This window comes from Oryzias latipes, chromosome 9 (assembly GCF_002234675.1).
Source record: "Oryzias latipes chromosome 9, ASM223467v1".
NCBI lineage: Eukaryota > Metazoa > Chordata > Actinopteri > Beloniformes > Adrianichthyidae > Oryzias > Oryzias latipes.
In genome coordinates this window covers 15446229-15462331 of record NC_019867.2, presented here as the reverse complement: position 1 = coordinate 15462331, position 16103 = coordinate 15446229, and the positions used below count along the sequence as shown (strand labels likewise).

Genomic DNA, 16103 nt, shown 5'->3' with positions numbered 1-16103 from the left:
TGGTATGCGTGATGCATGACGGGATATTGCTCACATCCATGTTTGTTATGCTAGGAGCTAATTGAGACAATAATAAATTGATCATTCTTGTTTTTCTTTTTCCTTTCTTGAATGAATGTGGGTCACAGAGAAACAGAAGTTACCGCTTAAAGCGGCTTTTGCCGGACGCAGAGCATATCTGTGTTTATGAATGACTAATGACGTGAATAATTATTTCGTTCGCACGAATTAATCATTTCGAGGGAACAAAATTGTTTTTCGAGGGAATTATACAGTGTTGCCTGAATGCAACGCTGTATAATCGTATGTTGTCAATACAGACAATGAAAATCTTAATATGTGTTACAATAACAGTCACATGTTTTGGAATCATTCTCTCTGATGTTTATTTTTCGTATGCTTGCAACAAGAAAGGAGTAGAAGTGAGTGCATTTTACTCTGAGGAGATGTCACAGGCTGCTACAGCAGCTCTAGTCGTTAACATCTCTGTGTTAACGAGTTAATAAAGATTCAGTAAGCGGCGCAGTATCCTCTCACCTTGGAGAGTAAACTGCCATCAAACAAAACAGAATAAGAAAAAAAACATTTGTAGTCCAGTTGTAGTCTTTTACAGGATCATGTGGTCCTGACAATTAATATTTCTTTTTTTTATTTTCGTTTTGTTTGTCATCAATAAAATAAATGGAACAAAATAATTGTTCCCTCTGTAGAGGGAATGGAAGTGTGTTGCTGTGTAGTTGTTATTATCATATCTGGTACAATCACCACGCCTCCGGCAGCCCATAACTACAAAATTACATTTGATCATTCCTAATGTAAAGGAATCCAGTTTTTTCCCTCTTGGTTAGACTGCAGGCCAAGGTGTTAAAGGGTTAGGTTAAGGTTATGATAAGGTATCAACTGGTGATGGTTAAAGTGAAGGTGGGGGAGGTTGTACATTTAAAAAGAAAATCAATGAAAGTCATTAACATTACCTGATAAAACTAGAGGATTATTATTAGGATGTTGCTGTGTAAGGCAGGAAAGAAAAAGTACCAGCTGTGATATAAATTTTGAAACATTTTCCAATATTTCCACCTGCTGGTATAGTTTCTGTACACTGAAAAAACGGGAAAAGTGGGGTTGTTCAATTTACAAATAGTAAACATGTTTGTTTAATATGAACAAATTATGTTTACCTTCGAAACATAATATAATCTTGAAAATCACACATAATTTCTTGCTGTGTTACTTTTATATATTTAAATCATGTTGACAAAACATGAAATAGTTATGCTTGATCCTTTGCCCCTTAATTTTGGATAAGTAAACCCCATCGGTGAAGAAGAATTCCAGGAGGAGAAACTTTGCAGTCAGCCATTTTAGAGAAGCTACAAGCACCTGCTCTGGCTGGAGGAACTTAAAAAAGGTAAGTTAATTTACTCTAACAAATTAATTTAAGAAAGTGGAAGGCGTAAATGTATCATTAGTGTTATTTTTTTCCACGGGGAAGAGCTTTGTAATCCACTTTTGTCGTAGTTATCAAAGTTAAGGCTCTGCGCGCCACTTTTGTCCCTGCCGGCCGCAGCCCTCGGACGGCAGGTAGGGGGAGGTGTGTGTGCGCGGTAAATTGTACTTTCACGTCGCAGGCAAATTCAGCTGTAAACGCGGTGATTTCAAATGATGTACGGGGAAGAGTGGTGAGTAGTTATGCCGTAGGAATTCGCTTTTGACAGAGGGCAGTGGGCGCTTGTGGGCACAACGTTTTCTTTTTCCACAGGCAGAAACTCTGCCAGGGGAATTTTCATCGTCACTAAGTGGATTTCTTTTTGCTATATTCTGCGATGTGGAGACCGAAATTGAAGGAAAATGTGAGAAGCTATCATTACTATTGTCATTATTTAGTTTTTCCATACCGTTCCACCATGAGCTAGTTTAAGGACAGCATTATTTGACCAGCAAACAGCACCGCACTTCTGTCTCAGTCAGCTGTCAATCATTCTCCGTGCGCGTCTCGTGCACAGAATGCGTTTGGTGTGTCCAGTTTACATAAATCTTTGGTTTCAATCAGAGCTTTGTTTTCATTCTATGATGCTGAACATATTTTTATTTTAGCTTTGAGAGTTTAATGGAGTGAAAATATTCATGTCCTTTTGGAACAAGTGTATAATGTGTAGTAAAAAGTTTACAGCCTTATAATAATGTCTGTAATCCTACTTTACATATTCCTCCCATTTGTGATAAATTCATATGGGAATCCTGTATGGGTGGGGGGATTATCTACTCCCGATCTGCTAGTTTAGTTTTGCAGTTTGTTTCCATTTCAAAATTCGCGGGTTCTCATAAGCCTGGTTTGAATCCTGTGGGGGGAGGAGGTGTCTAATGTTCTTTCTGGTCTAATTTCTTCAGAATATTTTTGCAGCTATTGATTTCAAACCAATGCATGTTTAGTTATTAAAATGATACAACAAAGCTGTGGAAGTGTCACTCTATATATATTTGAAATGTAACTAATAAACCTCTGTCCTGATTACAGAGCTCATCACACAACACTTCCAACTGCTCCTCCCTGATCATGCTGGGCTCCATGCTCCAGTCTTCACTGAGTTAGGTGGGTCACCATGCATTTACTATATATTATTGGAATTATTGTCTCCTGGATTGTCATCGAATCGGGAGGTAATCAAGATTGCCAGCCCTACTCTTTACACGCACCTTTTATGCAGAGAGATGCATACATAATAAATAATCAAATTGATGGTTGATCAGTTATCCCACTACCTCTGTTAACATGACACTAAGGATATAATGATTTTGTTAACACAGTAACTATAACATTTATTGATGAGCCAAAGGTAAGAATTGTATTTTTCCAAAGTTTTCATGTGAATTTAAAATTTTTTGACTCTTTGTATTTCAGACTGCTGAACTTCTCGCCAATATAAGCAAGTTCAGGGGTTTGTTCAAAGTACAGTTGTGTAATCTAGACGCTTTAACTAAACTTCAAATGTGAACTGTGCACACAAATATCTTCTGTGTTCTTCAGAATGAAGACCATGCAGCAATCCAGGAGGCAATCGAGGACACCACGGTGGGAACTTCCCTCCTAATGGAAACTGGCAGTGGTGAGGAAGAGGACATTCTCGTGGTCCACATCTCCCAGGCTGTGGTGGTCGACCCACCAAGTGTCTGAGTGGCAGTTGCCAAGGCTTTTTTGGCCTTATTTACAGCACAAATCTGATAACCATCCTCATCTCAGAAACACCTTGTCATGGGGCCCGTGACTTTGCTCCTGCTATGATCTCCTGGAGGCCCTTCCCTTCTTGAGCTCTCCCGCTGGTCACAGGTGCTCTGTATTATGTTGATTGGTTTGTCTATTTATGCAGTGTCTGATCTTGTTTCTGTGTCGGAGCGTCTTCGTTCTACGCTCTGGTGTTATGGTTCTCTGGCATTAAAGCCCCTTCGAGTGAACTATTGGATTTGGGTCGTTCTTCCTGCTCTTGGGTTCTCTCCCTTGGACATTCCGTCACACACCTTTGAGGTAATCCAAAAAAAACTGTATTAGAGTTGTAAGGCAAAGTGGTGTCTAAGGTTTCAGGCTTAAAGATCCGACTCTTTGAATAAAATGACCTTTGAATAGTTTAACTTTTTCCTAAGAAGGGATTCCAGCTGTTTGCTTTGGTTCTGTTATCTTCTGTTTAATAAAATAAGGGAGCCAGTTTAGCTCGTGCTGGTTTGCGGCGCCTTCCGTCCGTGAAACCCGGGTTCGACTCCGGGCTGCTCCCTGTTCCCTTCTCTACCTCTGCCGGTTCCAAGCCCGGTTTGAGAAGGTTGCGTCAGGAAGGGCATCCGGCGTAAAACATTGCCAAATTTACCATGCGACTCGTTTGCTGTGGCGACCCCTGATGGGAGAAGCCGAAAGTGGAAGAAGATCTTCTGTTTAATAAAATGGCAAGCCCAATTTATTTTGATTTGTCATTTTTTGCTACACTGTAAACATATTTTTCAAGTTTAGATAATAAAAAAGTTAAATCTGAAATTTGTGTTCAGTGTCATATGTTCATTGGATTTTCATAATGCACAAGAAAGTATTTGCTTTAAATAATAATCTGCAATTGCAATTTTATTTTTCAATTTAAATTTTATTAAAATAATTTATAAATTAAATGAACTATGTAGGTAATTTCAAACAAATAATAGTGTTTTTAATGTTTGAAAAAATTATGGTAAATGACAATAAAATCTTGTTTGTTAATGTAAAATTATTAGGTGCAGAAACAAAGAAGCATTCATTACAGTAGAACATGATTTTATTATGTGCAATAATTATATTGGTTCAACATGATTTTTTTGCGCGCAACCGATGTCCATGATTTTTTTATGTCAATCCAACAGGTCTTTTTTTTCAGTGTACACACAGATGGTGACGTGAATGATGTTGCACAAGCCCATATGAGCTACTGGCAAATATACAGAGGTGAGAAAGACAGAACGAGGTCAAATACAGAGGCAATGAAAGCTCCGCTGTCCAACGGTTGATCTCATCCTGGGTTCATCACTTTAAACAGGCTAAAGCAGCAGGAGAGCGATCTGCTGCAGTGCAGAGACCTCCCCAATTAGGATGACTCATGCACAGTGAAAAGACTTTACACAAACACACACACAAATACCTTGTTCCTCACATTGGGAGTCGGCCTGTCTTATCAGAGAGAACACAAGTTTGAATGCGATGATAGGGGATACTTGCAATGGGAGTTGATAACAAAAAGAAAATGTGTGATGGTGATGCTACTCTTTTTCACCTTTTTCAGCAGCATACATCCTCTCCCTGTGGGATTGTTGAACTGAACACCAGCCTCACCGTCTATGTCTGTTGTGTCACTAAGTAGGCTTACCGCTAAACATGAATCTTCTCACTGCCTCTGTCTGTGCCCCCAGCACCTTACCACCAGCATCAGCTCAGCATCTAAAACCCCCCAGAGCAGCAGTCAAGCCTGTTCTGGTTCCACTATCATCACTCCCATTTCCTTATACCTCCATAGTATCGGATGACAGCTGTAAAACAGAGGTAGTGCGTTAAACTGTTCAAGAACAGAGAAGTATCACTAAAATCCAAAATGTTATTTTTCGTCTTCAGTTAAATAAAAACAATATAAAAAATCCTTTAGTTATAAATCATGTAATAACTAATAAAAAATCACAGTAAACATACAAGCAAACAATATTGTACATTTCTTTCTGTAGCTTCATTTCAGCTGTCCAATTGTTAATGCCCTTTGTCACATTGGCCTCTGATTGTCTGAATCTTGTTTGAGCCTCGTGTCAGACTAGGTCTCCTGTTGAATACATATATTCTGAGTGGCATATTGTTGGGCCTGGGGGGCTTAGAACGAAGGAAGTTTCTTTCCGTATTAAATGACTATTTTCACAGCAAATGCTCGACCTGCCACCTCGTCCTGTGGCCTTCTCAACTCAGGACATACACACACATTGGCATTCACGTACTTGCATGTTCAAACTTTTATACACCTAAGCATGCACATACACCTGATTCTGACAATCAGTATGCCACTACTGATCTGCAGTCAGTTGAGGTCATGGCAAAATGACAGCTGTCACAGACTGCCTGTTCCCCCCACACTGCAGGGAATTAAAGACAAACAAACCTACAGCGATTGGATGAGGAACTGAAATTGTGTGTGAATGTGAACACTCCTGTGACCATGTAGAGTCAAAGTGGGGTAATGCCATTATTCTCCAGTTTGAAGGGAAAACGAAGATTACTTTGCTGATATTTTTACTTTAATGTCATCAATTTTTATTTTTATACAAAAGAAAAAAATGAAAGTAAATTGGTGCTGATCAAATGTCTTTTTATGATAACAAGAATTACAAATGGATATCCATAAAAAGCAAACATTTAAAAAACTTTATGCTGAGCAAAAAGCATAGAAACACTTTGAGCTTTTCAAAATGTTCACAAAAATAATAATGTAGGGTGGTGTAATAAATTTAAAAAAGAAAAAAAACTTTAAACAAACCATAGTAGGTGCAAAGAGTTAGATCAGAGATGCTATAGTGGATAATGGGGGGAGGGGCCTAATGGGTGAAATGGATCTTTCAAATACAATGATACTTCTGTGGGATTTGGTAATGTATTAGTTTAAGCAACTTGGCTGCTCTGTGACTCAAAAATGACAGCACAGCAGATCCATCTTTTCATGCTCAGCCCAGACATAGTCCCACCAATGGTTCTAACCTCAGCTGGTGGTAGATTTGGTTCAGAGATCCCTCAAGGGAGACGGCTGCTCTAATGGTAATTTAAGTGTAAAATCTGGTCTTTGGGAAAAAAAAGGTCATCGAATCTGCATAAGCCCCTTGAGCCAGGCTTAGGACCAATGGCCTTCAAGAGGCAGAGAAAGACTTGTTCTCACCAGCTTTCTTTCTATCTTTCCTCCACTAACATCCCCCTCCTCACCATTTTGCTTCACAGCCTTCCTCATATGGTCCCTTGGCTCAGGAGTTCCACTTGGTGCTTGATCTGTGTCTGTGAACAATTGTTAGGGATGTGATGGAAGTGGGGCCAGGGAGAGTCAGGATGAGAGCATTGGTTGTTCTTCCTCAGCTGGCCTCTGCATCCTAAAAGGGGTCTCAGCACTAGGAAGATCAATACTTTATTCATGCTCACTTCCCAAAAGAATTTCACAGCCACATCCATGTTCATCACACACGTGTGCAGCAACTACATAGAGGCTCTGTTATTGGATTCTGGTCTAACAAATCCAACCTGTTTACTGGCAGATGGGAAAAGTGCAGCTGAAACAAAAGAGTGCCAGTCATCTGTGGCATTGCATATCAGAGAAACTTCTGCTCAAGTGATAAGGCAATAAACATGTGTCGTTTTTGTCTTTTAAAAAAGGGGTTAGCCGTCTTTTATTGTGCCGCTCGACTTCATCTGCAGTGAAACTCTGTGGGGAGTTTTTCTGTCAACAGATGGCAAAACTAGCTCAGGGCATTTAGCACTGTGTTTCTTATTTACAAGTAAACAAAAAAGCTAAAAGAATAAAATGCAGAATAGGCAAATTAAACTTCATGTTTTGAAACACTGTCTGAAGAGACCTACATATGTAGATAGAATTACCGACATGTGGCAGTAAAAAAAATCTAAGGAACATTTAATAAAACCATAATTATTCAATACAAGTTCAAAAACATTTTACCTTTATGTTTTTGCAAATTAAAACCAGTTGGCCACTCCTGACAGCAATAGAGTCAAATAAATGAAAAAAGAAAGAAATTATGAATCTTGTAAAATAAATAATGGGAAAAACAGAGTTAGTAATATGAGCTTAAACCTTATTCAAACCTTGACCAGCTATGATCATTATTTGGCAAATTAAAATACTGTCAGGCTTCATTTCCTTTTAAACTGACAATTAACAAAGAGGTGTTTTGAAACCATCTTGGAGGAGGTCATTGGAGTTCATCACTTGCTTGGCTTTTAGTCCAATTTGAAAACATGTTGGAATGTTTTGTCTTTGATATATTGAGATGCCTTTTATTTGGAATGAGAGCAAAACTAATATGGATAAAAGCCATTTCAGCAATTCATCCTTTCGTTTTTTTTTAACATGAACTTACAAAGTACTTGGTACATCTGAGCAGCTCTGCAAGCCACTCTTTAAAGTTATTTAAAGTAATTAGGGTACCGTGCACCCAAACTCGAGTTATGCATTAGACAAAGTTTTTGATTCAAGATATATTTGTTTTATTTTGTCCTCATTTTCTAATTATATTTGGATTTTAATCTATAAATGCAATCTGCTCAGCCTTGGTTAAGCAGAAATGTGCAATTACGATCAGAACACCAGAGTTGTGTAACTACAAACACATTTTCTCAAAACAACAAATATAACAAATACAGTACAAGAGAAAATATTACAAAATATTCAGTCTTCCTGTCTGTTTTTACTTTCTCTCTATCTTTGTCCTCACTGTGTTGTTGTTGGCTTGACCTCTGATCTCAACCTCTGACCCTTGACCCTGAGACATCTGATCAGTCACCACTCTGGGGGGACCAAATTAATAGAAGAGTTGCTTGTTAATTGCATAGGGGACTAGCTAAGAGATTCATCACCTCAGTCATTGCCATTGCTTTACTTAGATACCCCCCACACCCTTCTTCTGTAGTTTCCCAGAGGGTGTTAGGGGGCAAACCCAGCTGTGTTTTTCCTATAACCCTGTATGTGTTTGCTGCATAATTATTCAGCATCAACCCTTATTAATCAAGTCGATGCCCTTACGTTTTAAATGGAAATTGCTGGGATTAATACAAGCGTTCATTTTGTCCTGGAAATCTTGATGGCTTTAGTGCACTAATCGAATTGGAATAAAGAGGCCACGGTGATGGGAGGAACTTGATTGAATTAAGGGAGAAAAGAAAAGCAGACATTATACTGTATCTGCCAGCAGGGTCCTAAGTGCAAACATGCACATGCAAACAAAAAAGGTCACAGAGAATTGTCTGCAATGGCACTTTAATGACTCAGAAGTGCATTGTGAACAATAACAATATTTAGCCTCAACTGGGCAGATGAAACAAAATTACAAGTTTTGTTCGTCAATTGCAAAATCCAAGTGGGCAGCTTTTATTTCTCCAGCACTTTTTGCCATTTTTTTATTTTTAAATTTTTTGTTACAATTATTAATTCATTTTTACAGCCAGAGAAAGTTGAGATATTCATAGTATTTTATTTAGTTTACATGGATTACCATTGAAACACTGACACGTTTTCACAGCTCATTCACCAACATTTACTGTAATACAATTGCACTTCATTCATTACTTCAAAGACTCATAAATGAACAACCCTCCTCTTTCTGCACTTTTAATGAATGCAATCTTTTTAGGGAGATTGGCTTCTCTTTTTATTCTTATATCTCAGAATTGTTTTTGCTTAAGGTCACCTCAGGCTGCCAATGCTAAAGATTACTCTGAAATCTACCAGAAATACACAGGGGCCACACACATCTATCCCTCTACCACTGTAAAATATCATTTTTTAAGTGTTTTTTTTAACAAACAGATATTTGATAAAAATTAAGTGACGCACAAAATTGACATGAGCATGCCCTATTTGTATTTTTAGAAATAATTCCTCCATTGTAAAAAAAAATAAAAAATCTGCCCTTCCCTTCATCTTCAACCATTTCACCTGTTTGTCATGATTGCTTTAACCAAGTCCTCAGCCCCTGCAACCCAGACTGACAGACAGATTAGACTGGACCAACTTGATGGTGGTGGAAGCAATCAGATTTGATGTTTGGCGATCAGATTTGGTGTTTGTTTAAAATGACGGATCGGCCCAGCTCTTTTCATAAGAGATGCCATTGGCACAATTTCACTGGGCGATTACTATCAGGCCTGGTGGAGGTGTTCCAAAACATCATTTGTCTGTCATTTGTTTGTCAGCTAACGACAGCTCAGTGTCTCTCCTGTGTATCTGAGTAGGTGTGTGTCTACACCAGTGAAAATGCACATTGTTGTGTTTTTTTTTTCCCTTTCTCATGCTTCCTCCCTCCAGCACCTCTCCTTCAGGTATCGCCTCGTCTATTTGATATGGCAGTGACATTTTTCGACAGCTTGTAGATAGATAAGATTTGTTGCAGCTATGAGCCATCAAGGGATTAGAAATGCACACTCCTTTTGGCAGACAATGTCTCTCTCTTAGTTTTGCACTAACTCTGTCAGATTAAAAAAAAAAAATGCACTAAACTCAGTGATGTGCTTTAAAAGAGGGGCCATGAATTTTCAAATCATGTGACCATTTTTTTTTTTTTTACAAATAAAAAAACAAATCATCTTTGACAAATCCATCATACCAGGTTTGTTTAGATCCTGGCCCAATGAGGGTTTGTGTGTTTATGCCACAATCCTATCGCAGCAAAGGATGTACAATATGGACATATCCACTGTGAGGACTTTATCTTTAAATAGTAAATGGTAAATACTTATATAGTGCTTTTCTACCTTCTTTGAAGGCCCAAAGCAATTTTACAGTCACAGACCTGTTTACCCATTCATGCCCACATTCACACACTGGTGGCAGCTCCAGTGCCAAACACTCGTGCCAATCTTCCACCAGAGGCAAGGTGGGGTTCAGCGTTTTGCCCAAGGACAATTTTGACACATGGGCAGGCAAGGCAGGAATTGAACCTGCAGTATTCTGAACGGAGGTCAACCACCCTACCACTGCACCACGGCCGCCCAACTTTAATGCTGTTAAAGTGCAAATGTGTGCATGGATAAAAATGACATTGTATCCGTTTTTTCTTTTTTTTTGAGAAAGAAAAAGATGAGCTTCTGTTTTTATTATTCTGTTAATGTACAAAACATTCTGTAGAAAATATGACTTTAAAACTTGTGTCTCTAACATATTATTTCATGCACATTAACAACGGTCTCTGCTTTGGTTTTCTTGGCACTGTAGCTCAGCTTCAGATCTTGTTTTTCTCTCAAGGGGCTAGTTAACCCCCACATAATCTAGAATTCCAACAGACCACTCATTCTCCTCCTCCATGACCGCCATCTCTGCAACAGTCCTGAAACATTACCAAAATCTCCACCGTAACTTGGCCTGATTAATGGTGTCATTAATGTCAGACTATCAGTGGACATGAGCACATGAGACAACAGACGATCCGCCCCCCAAAAACAAATAGTTTTGATTAAAGTCAAGGACATTCCGTACAGTTTTTCCATTGAAAGGCATTCATCACATTTGATGTTGAGCCTCCCTCCCTGCTTTCCTCTTTCCCTCCGTCTGCCTGCCTGTCTGTTTGGTGTTGGAGGTGATAGTAAAGGCTGAAAAAAACCCATGAGCTGAGCTAACATAGATATTCATAAGACAGAGGTTAGACAAAACAGTGGAAGCAAGTAGAATAATCTAATGGTAAAGAAAAAAAAACATCAGAAAGCAAATGTAATAGCAAATATTGAAGAGGCATCTCTGGAAAAGCATTAGTCAAATGTCTTCCTTTTACCTTTTACTCTTCTTTTCAAGACTTTGATGACAAAACTGCTCCTTCATTTCCCCCTGAGATCAATACGTCTAGATTTTTCCACGCATCACAATATTTAGCATTTAACGGAATCAAAGTCCATGTCAGGTCCTAAACATTACGTCTAGAGAGTTAAAAGGAACATAACGTTAACAGAAATGGCAATGGAGAGAGCGTTTACAGTACTGCAAACCAAACATCTGTTAAAATGACAGAAAAAGGGTCAATGTAAGGAGGATTCCAGAGACGATGGGAAAAGCACTTCACTGCTGTTGCAAACTTTTATCTCCCACCAAAAAGTTTCCAGTTTGTATAAACAGATCCCAAAGACTCTACAGAGCCTTTTCCTGCCTCTCCAGCCTGACCACCCAGCCTGTGTTCCAGCCCACAGGACTTGACAGTAACTCACAAGGTCAAGCTTTAAGAGGGAAGTTTAAGATGAAATCATGAGAACTGAGAAGGTCCACAAACAAATTAAGTAAATAGGGAATTCAAAGTTAGTAGTTACTGTTACTAATGTGTAATAATCAGGAAAACAAACTTCACAGCTTTGTTAAGCCTGAACAAACTTGCATTTGTGTGTACTCTCATCTGATAAAAAAAGATACTTAGATTGTGTTATTCTAATATGCTAGTGTGTTATTTCTAGGTCAAGCTGTTTTTACGTGTCCTTTATGGCTCAGGAAAAGTGTCATCACTGTTTTTTTTCAGTGTTTTCCTGGGGTCCAGATGTTCCTGCTCTACTCCTTTTTTTCTCTTGCCCAGCCTCATTTCTTTGCCTTTAGACACAGATAGAGGGTTTTTGTGCACACTTCAATGTCTCCCTTAAACGTCTCCCCCAACATTTTGAGAGTCTCCTGAGAAAAGACATGCATCAGGTGCAATTTTAAAAATCAAACGAAGGTTGATAGGTGAATGTGAAAATTTCCCTTTGCGTATGCATGCAGGAAAAAAAATGCTCCTGGCTTTGTTTGATTCCCTGATCATATTTGCAAAATTGTTGGTTCATGACATCCTACTTTACAGCACAACAACTGGCAATTTATTTCATATTAAAATGACTTGAAAACTGATTGGAGGTACTATGTGACATCCATAGCCACCCCCCTTGTGTGCCTTCATGTGGACTTTTAGATCTGACCCAATTTAACCAAGCCCACATGTGACACTCAAAGAAGGTCTGATTTCCTCACCCCTGCTGAGACCCAGACACCCTGGTTCTCATTGACTTTGGTTTCATGCTCACAGGGAAAACACAAAATGGCAACAAGAAAAGAAGAAAACAAATATAAAACAGAGTATAATTCTAAAAAATCTAAGCCATGTGCTCCTTTTGCCAGTAAACAACATGTGGCCCTGGACTGGAAAAACAAGCATCCCAGGGTTTTTATGCTGCAAATGATGTGTGTCTGTACTGTAAATTTGTGTGACTTTGTGAAGAAATGAAGACTAGTGCATATAGAGGAAGTTATGCTGACTGCAAAAGAAAATAATAGGCCCCAGTGGTCCAACACAGATTGGTAATTCTAAAAACAAATGTGGCAAAGCCTAGTTTTCTAATAAAGACAGGCCTGAAAATTTCACCAAATACAAACAGTTTTATATAAAGTATCTTTTGATAAACTCAAATAAAGCCAAAAAAAGATGGAAGTTCTTTGTATATAGTCTATATCTCTAGGAAACAGCTGCAAGTATGTGTGAAAGCCTAAGCTGTAATTCTGTCAGAAATGTATACCATCCTCTAAAGCAGTGGTATAAATCCTTAGATCAACCAGTATTGATAGAGCCTTGGCTACCGATTTGGTAACACGTGTGCATATCCATTTCCCTGACAGAGACTGATAGCACATGGCTGCGGAGGTAATAGAATTGTCTTTAAGAGGCCGGACATCATTTATTACAAGCAGAAGGTAGGTTACACCTGTGGTGCATTCCATTACTCTATATAGCATTCCTTTTGTCAATTACAGCCTTCTTTTTAACATGATGAGGCAGTAATGCAGAAGAGTTCACAAACTGTCGTATATATTATTGTAACTAGTGCGCCATGTTTTGTAAGACCAAAAGAGAAAACAAAAACTATTTGATAGGAAAAAATGCTGTACAAATCTGTTAACAGATAGAAAATTTAATTTGAATTAGGGTTTCTTTAAATGGCGTTGACATTGATACAGTATAATCATTAATTCTGTTTAAGGTTTTTCTCAGTCGCTCAGTCGCTTACTATGGATTTCTTGCAAAAGCCTGTAACTTCCTCAAAATCTTTAGTTCATCTCTCAAAACTAAGTCTTTATGTCATTGAACATGTCAGTGCCATCAGAATGTCAAGTCCTTGTGTCATTGTCTACAAACAAGACAGTCAAATTACTTAGTCATGTTATCAATAATAACTGTGTACTTTAGAGGGAGGTTCTGATGTAAACTATGGCTAAAGTTTTGATGACAATTATTGTAAAATGGAAGTTACACCTTTTTTGTTTGATTGCAAGAGACTGGACAAGATTCACATTTAAACTTTTATTGTTTATATTGTAATTTGTTGACAGACCATGTCATACCAACATAGAAAAAACCCACTGCAAACAGTAACACAAAGGGAAAAAAAGATAGGACAATATTCTGTACAACAGTACAGGCAGTGCAGTAGGAATTGGTGTGGTCTTCCTACACCTCTTGTTGTTCCTGTATGTTAGGCCACAAGTTCTCATCCACATCACAGCGAATATCCTCTCTTGCAATGCAGAGAAATATGTTTGTCATATTATGACAACTTGGTCAACCATTTTGCAGTTAATTACTTATACAATGAACTAAAGACTAGGTGTTTTGAGGAATAAGACTATTGCACAGTGAACTATATAATACATTTTGATCAACATGACATAAACAATTGAAAAGGCAGTAAGGAAGGACTGAGCCAGTGTCCCAGGAACCACAGCACAACGGCAACACCAACTACCTCAACCACCACCACCGGTAAAAGGCTTGGATCCGGCAGCACCAGCACCAGCACCACCTCCATCTAAGGACTCAGCTGCACAAGCATCACAACAATCACCGCCAGCTAAGGACCCAACCGCAGAACCACAACAACAACCACCAGATTTGGCCCCAGAAATACCACCGTCTGACCAGCTGTGGGCGCCCCCTGCTACATCTACTCCCAGTGAAGACTCACTTTCCTTTTCGTCCCCCCCACTTTCACCCATGGCCCTGCCTAGCCATTTTGATAGCCTCATTAAGTCAGGAATTAAGATGGCTCCCCTAACACCTGTGAGCCTCACACCACACAGGAGCTCTCCTACCCCTCCAGCGCCCCCTCCTTATCCTTCATCCAAAGCCCCTCCAACACGCCCCCTCCGTCGTTCACCCAAATCCCGTCCAGCTCCCGCTCCTCCTGGTCCATCACCCAAACTACCCTCAACTCGACCTCCCCTGCGCGCCTCTAGACATGTTATCCCCCAGAGCTAGGATGAAACGGGCCCCCAGTGTCCTAGGAAAGGTTATGTCAAACTGGGGCCCTGTGATGAACAGCTTCCTTCTGGAGCTATACCTGTAGTTGCACCACGTAGAATGCAAAAAAGGGCAGTTAGACTGTCCAATCAAAGAAATCTAGTTGATATCCCTTGCAAGAAGGTTTTGACCAGTCCCAAGGAAACTAATCTCAAACTTGCTGCACTCAATGTCAGATCTTTATGCAACAAATCATTTTTAATCAATAATCTTATCTCTTCTTTTAATCTTGATTTTATGTTTTTAACTGAAACATGGCTTGACAAAAACACAGGAAACATAGTTCTAGTCGAATCAACTCCCCCCAACTACAAACATGTATCGGAAATATGAGAAAATAAAAAGGGTGGAGGCGTTTCTGCACTGTTTAGAGATAATATTGCAACCCGCAGACTATCATTTGGTGTGTTTTCATCATTTGAGTATGTGTCCTTTAAGATTGAGTTAAAACAAACTCCTCCCTTACTCTGCATAGTCATGTACAAACCTCCTCAGCACAGCCAAAGTTTCATTGATGATTTCACTGAAATGCTCTCAGTTGTGTGCACAGACTTTGATGGTTTAGTCATTACAGGTGATTTTAATGTTCATGTTGATAATGTCAATGACAGAAATGCAAAAGAGCTCAATGCTGTCCTTGAAACCTTTGATCTAATTCAGCATGTGAGTTGCCCCACCCACAGCAGAGGGCACACTCTGGACCTGCTGATCACAAAGGGGGTTAATATTTACAATGTCAGTGTGGTCGATGTCGCCCTCTCTGATCATTTCTGTGTATTCTTTGACCTGTCTGTTGCTCCCAAACCACCGCCTGGCCCTGCAGTTGTCCAAAGGAGACAAATAAATGAGAGCACTAGGGCACAGTTTGTAGAAATGATAAACCCTGAAAACGCCTCTGGTGCCAATGTTGATGAAATGCTGAATTCTGTTACTTCTAGCATCTTGAATGTTCTGGATGCCATTGCCCCTATGAAGGTTAAATTGAGAAAACATAGACAGAAAGCTCCCTGGAGGAACGATGATCTAGTCAGGGCACAGAAAAAACAGTGCCGCAGAGCCGAGCGAAAGTGGCGCAAGTCAAAACTCCAGGTTCATTATGAAATGTATAAGGGGGAGTTGTACACTTACAACCAGATCTTATGCAGAACAAGGGAAAGGTACTTCTCTGAAATCATTGGAAGTTGCAGCAGCAACTCTCGTGTCCTGTTCACAACAGTAAACAGATTAACTAACCCTCCAACCCAGCCACCAATAGAACTGGTTTGCACACCTAAATGTAATGCGTTTGCTGTATTTTTTAATGACAAGGTTCAGGGCATTAAAAAAGCCATCAACTCCACAACACATATAACTAGCAAACGGCCACCTACTCACTCTAAGCTGACTCACTTTGTACCTGTCACTGACCAAACTGTCCAAGAGACCATCACCCGTCTGAGCTCGTCTACATGCTGCCTTGATGTGTTACCCACTAGATTTCTAAAGTCTGTCCTGAACAGTGTGTTGCCATCAATTAGTCAAATAGTTAACATGTCTCTTCAATCTGGAAT

The 16103-nt window shown here is 39.4% G+C and overlaps 1 long non-coding RNA gene across 1 annotated transcript; it reads left to right on the top strand.

Annotated features, from left to right (window-relative positions):
• Positions 1 to 1102: 1102 nt before the first annotated feature.
• On the top strand, positions 1103 to 3450 carry LOC111947902. The gene is made up of 3 exons (XR_002873859.1): positions 1103 to 1408; positions 2516 to 2590; positions 2900 to 3450. It is a non-coding gene; the product is annotated as an uncharacterized LOC111947902 (long non-coding RNA).
• Positions 3451 to 16103: the final 12653 nt, after the last annotated feature.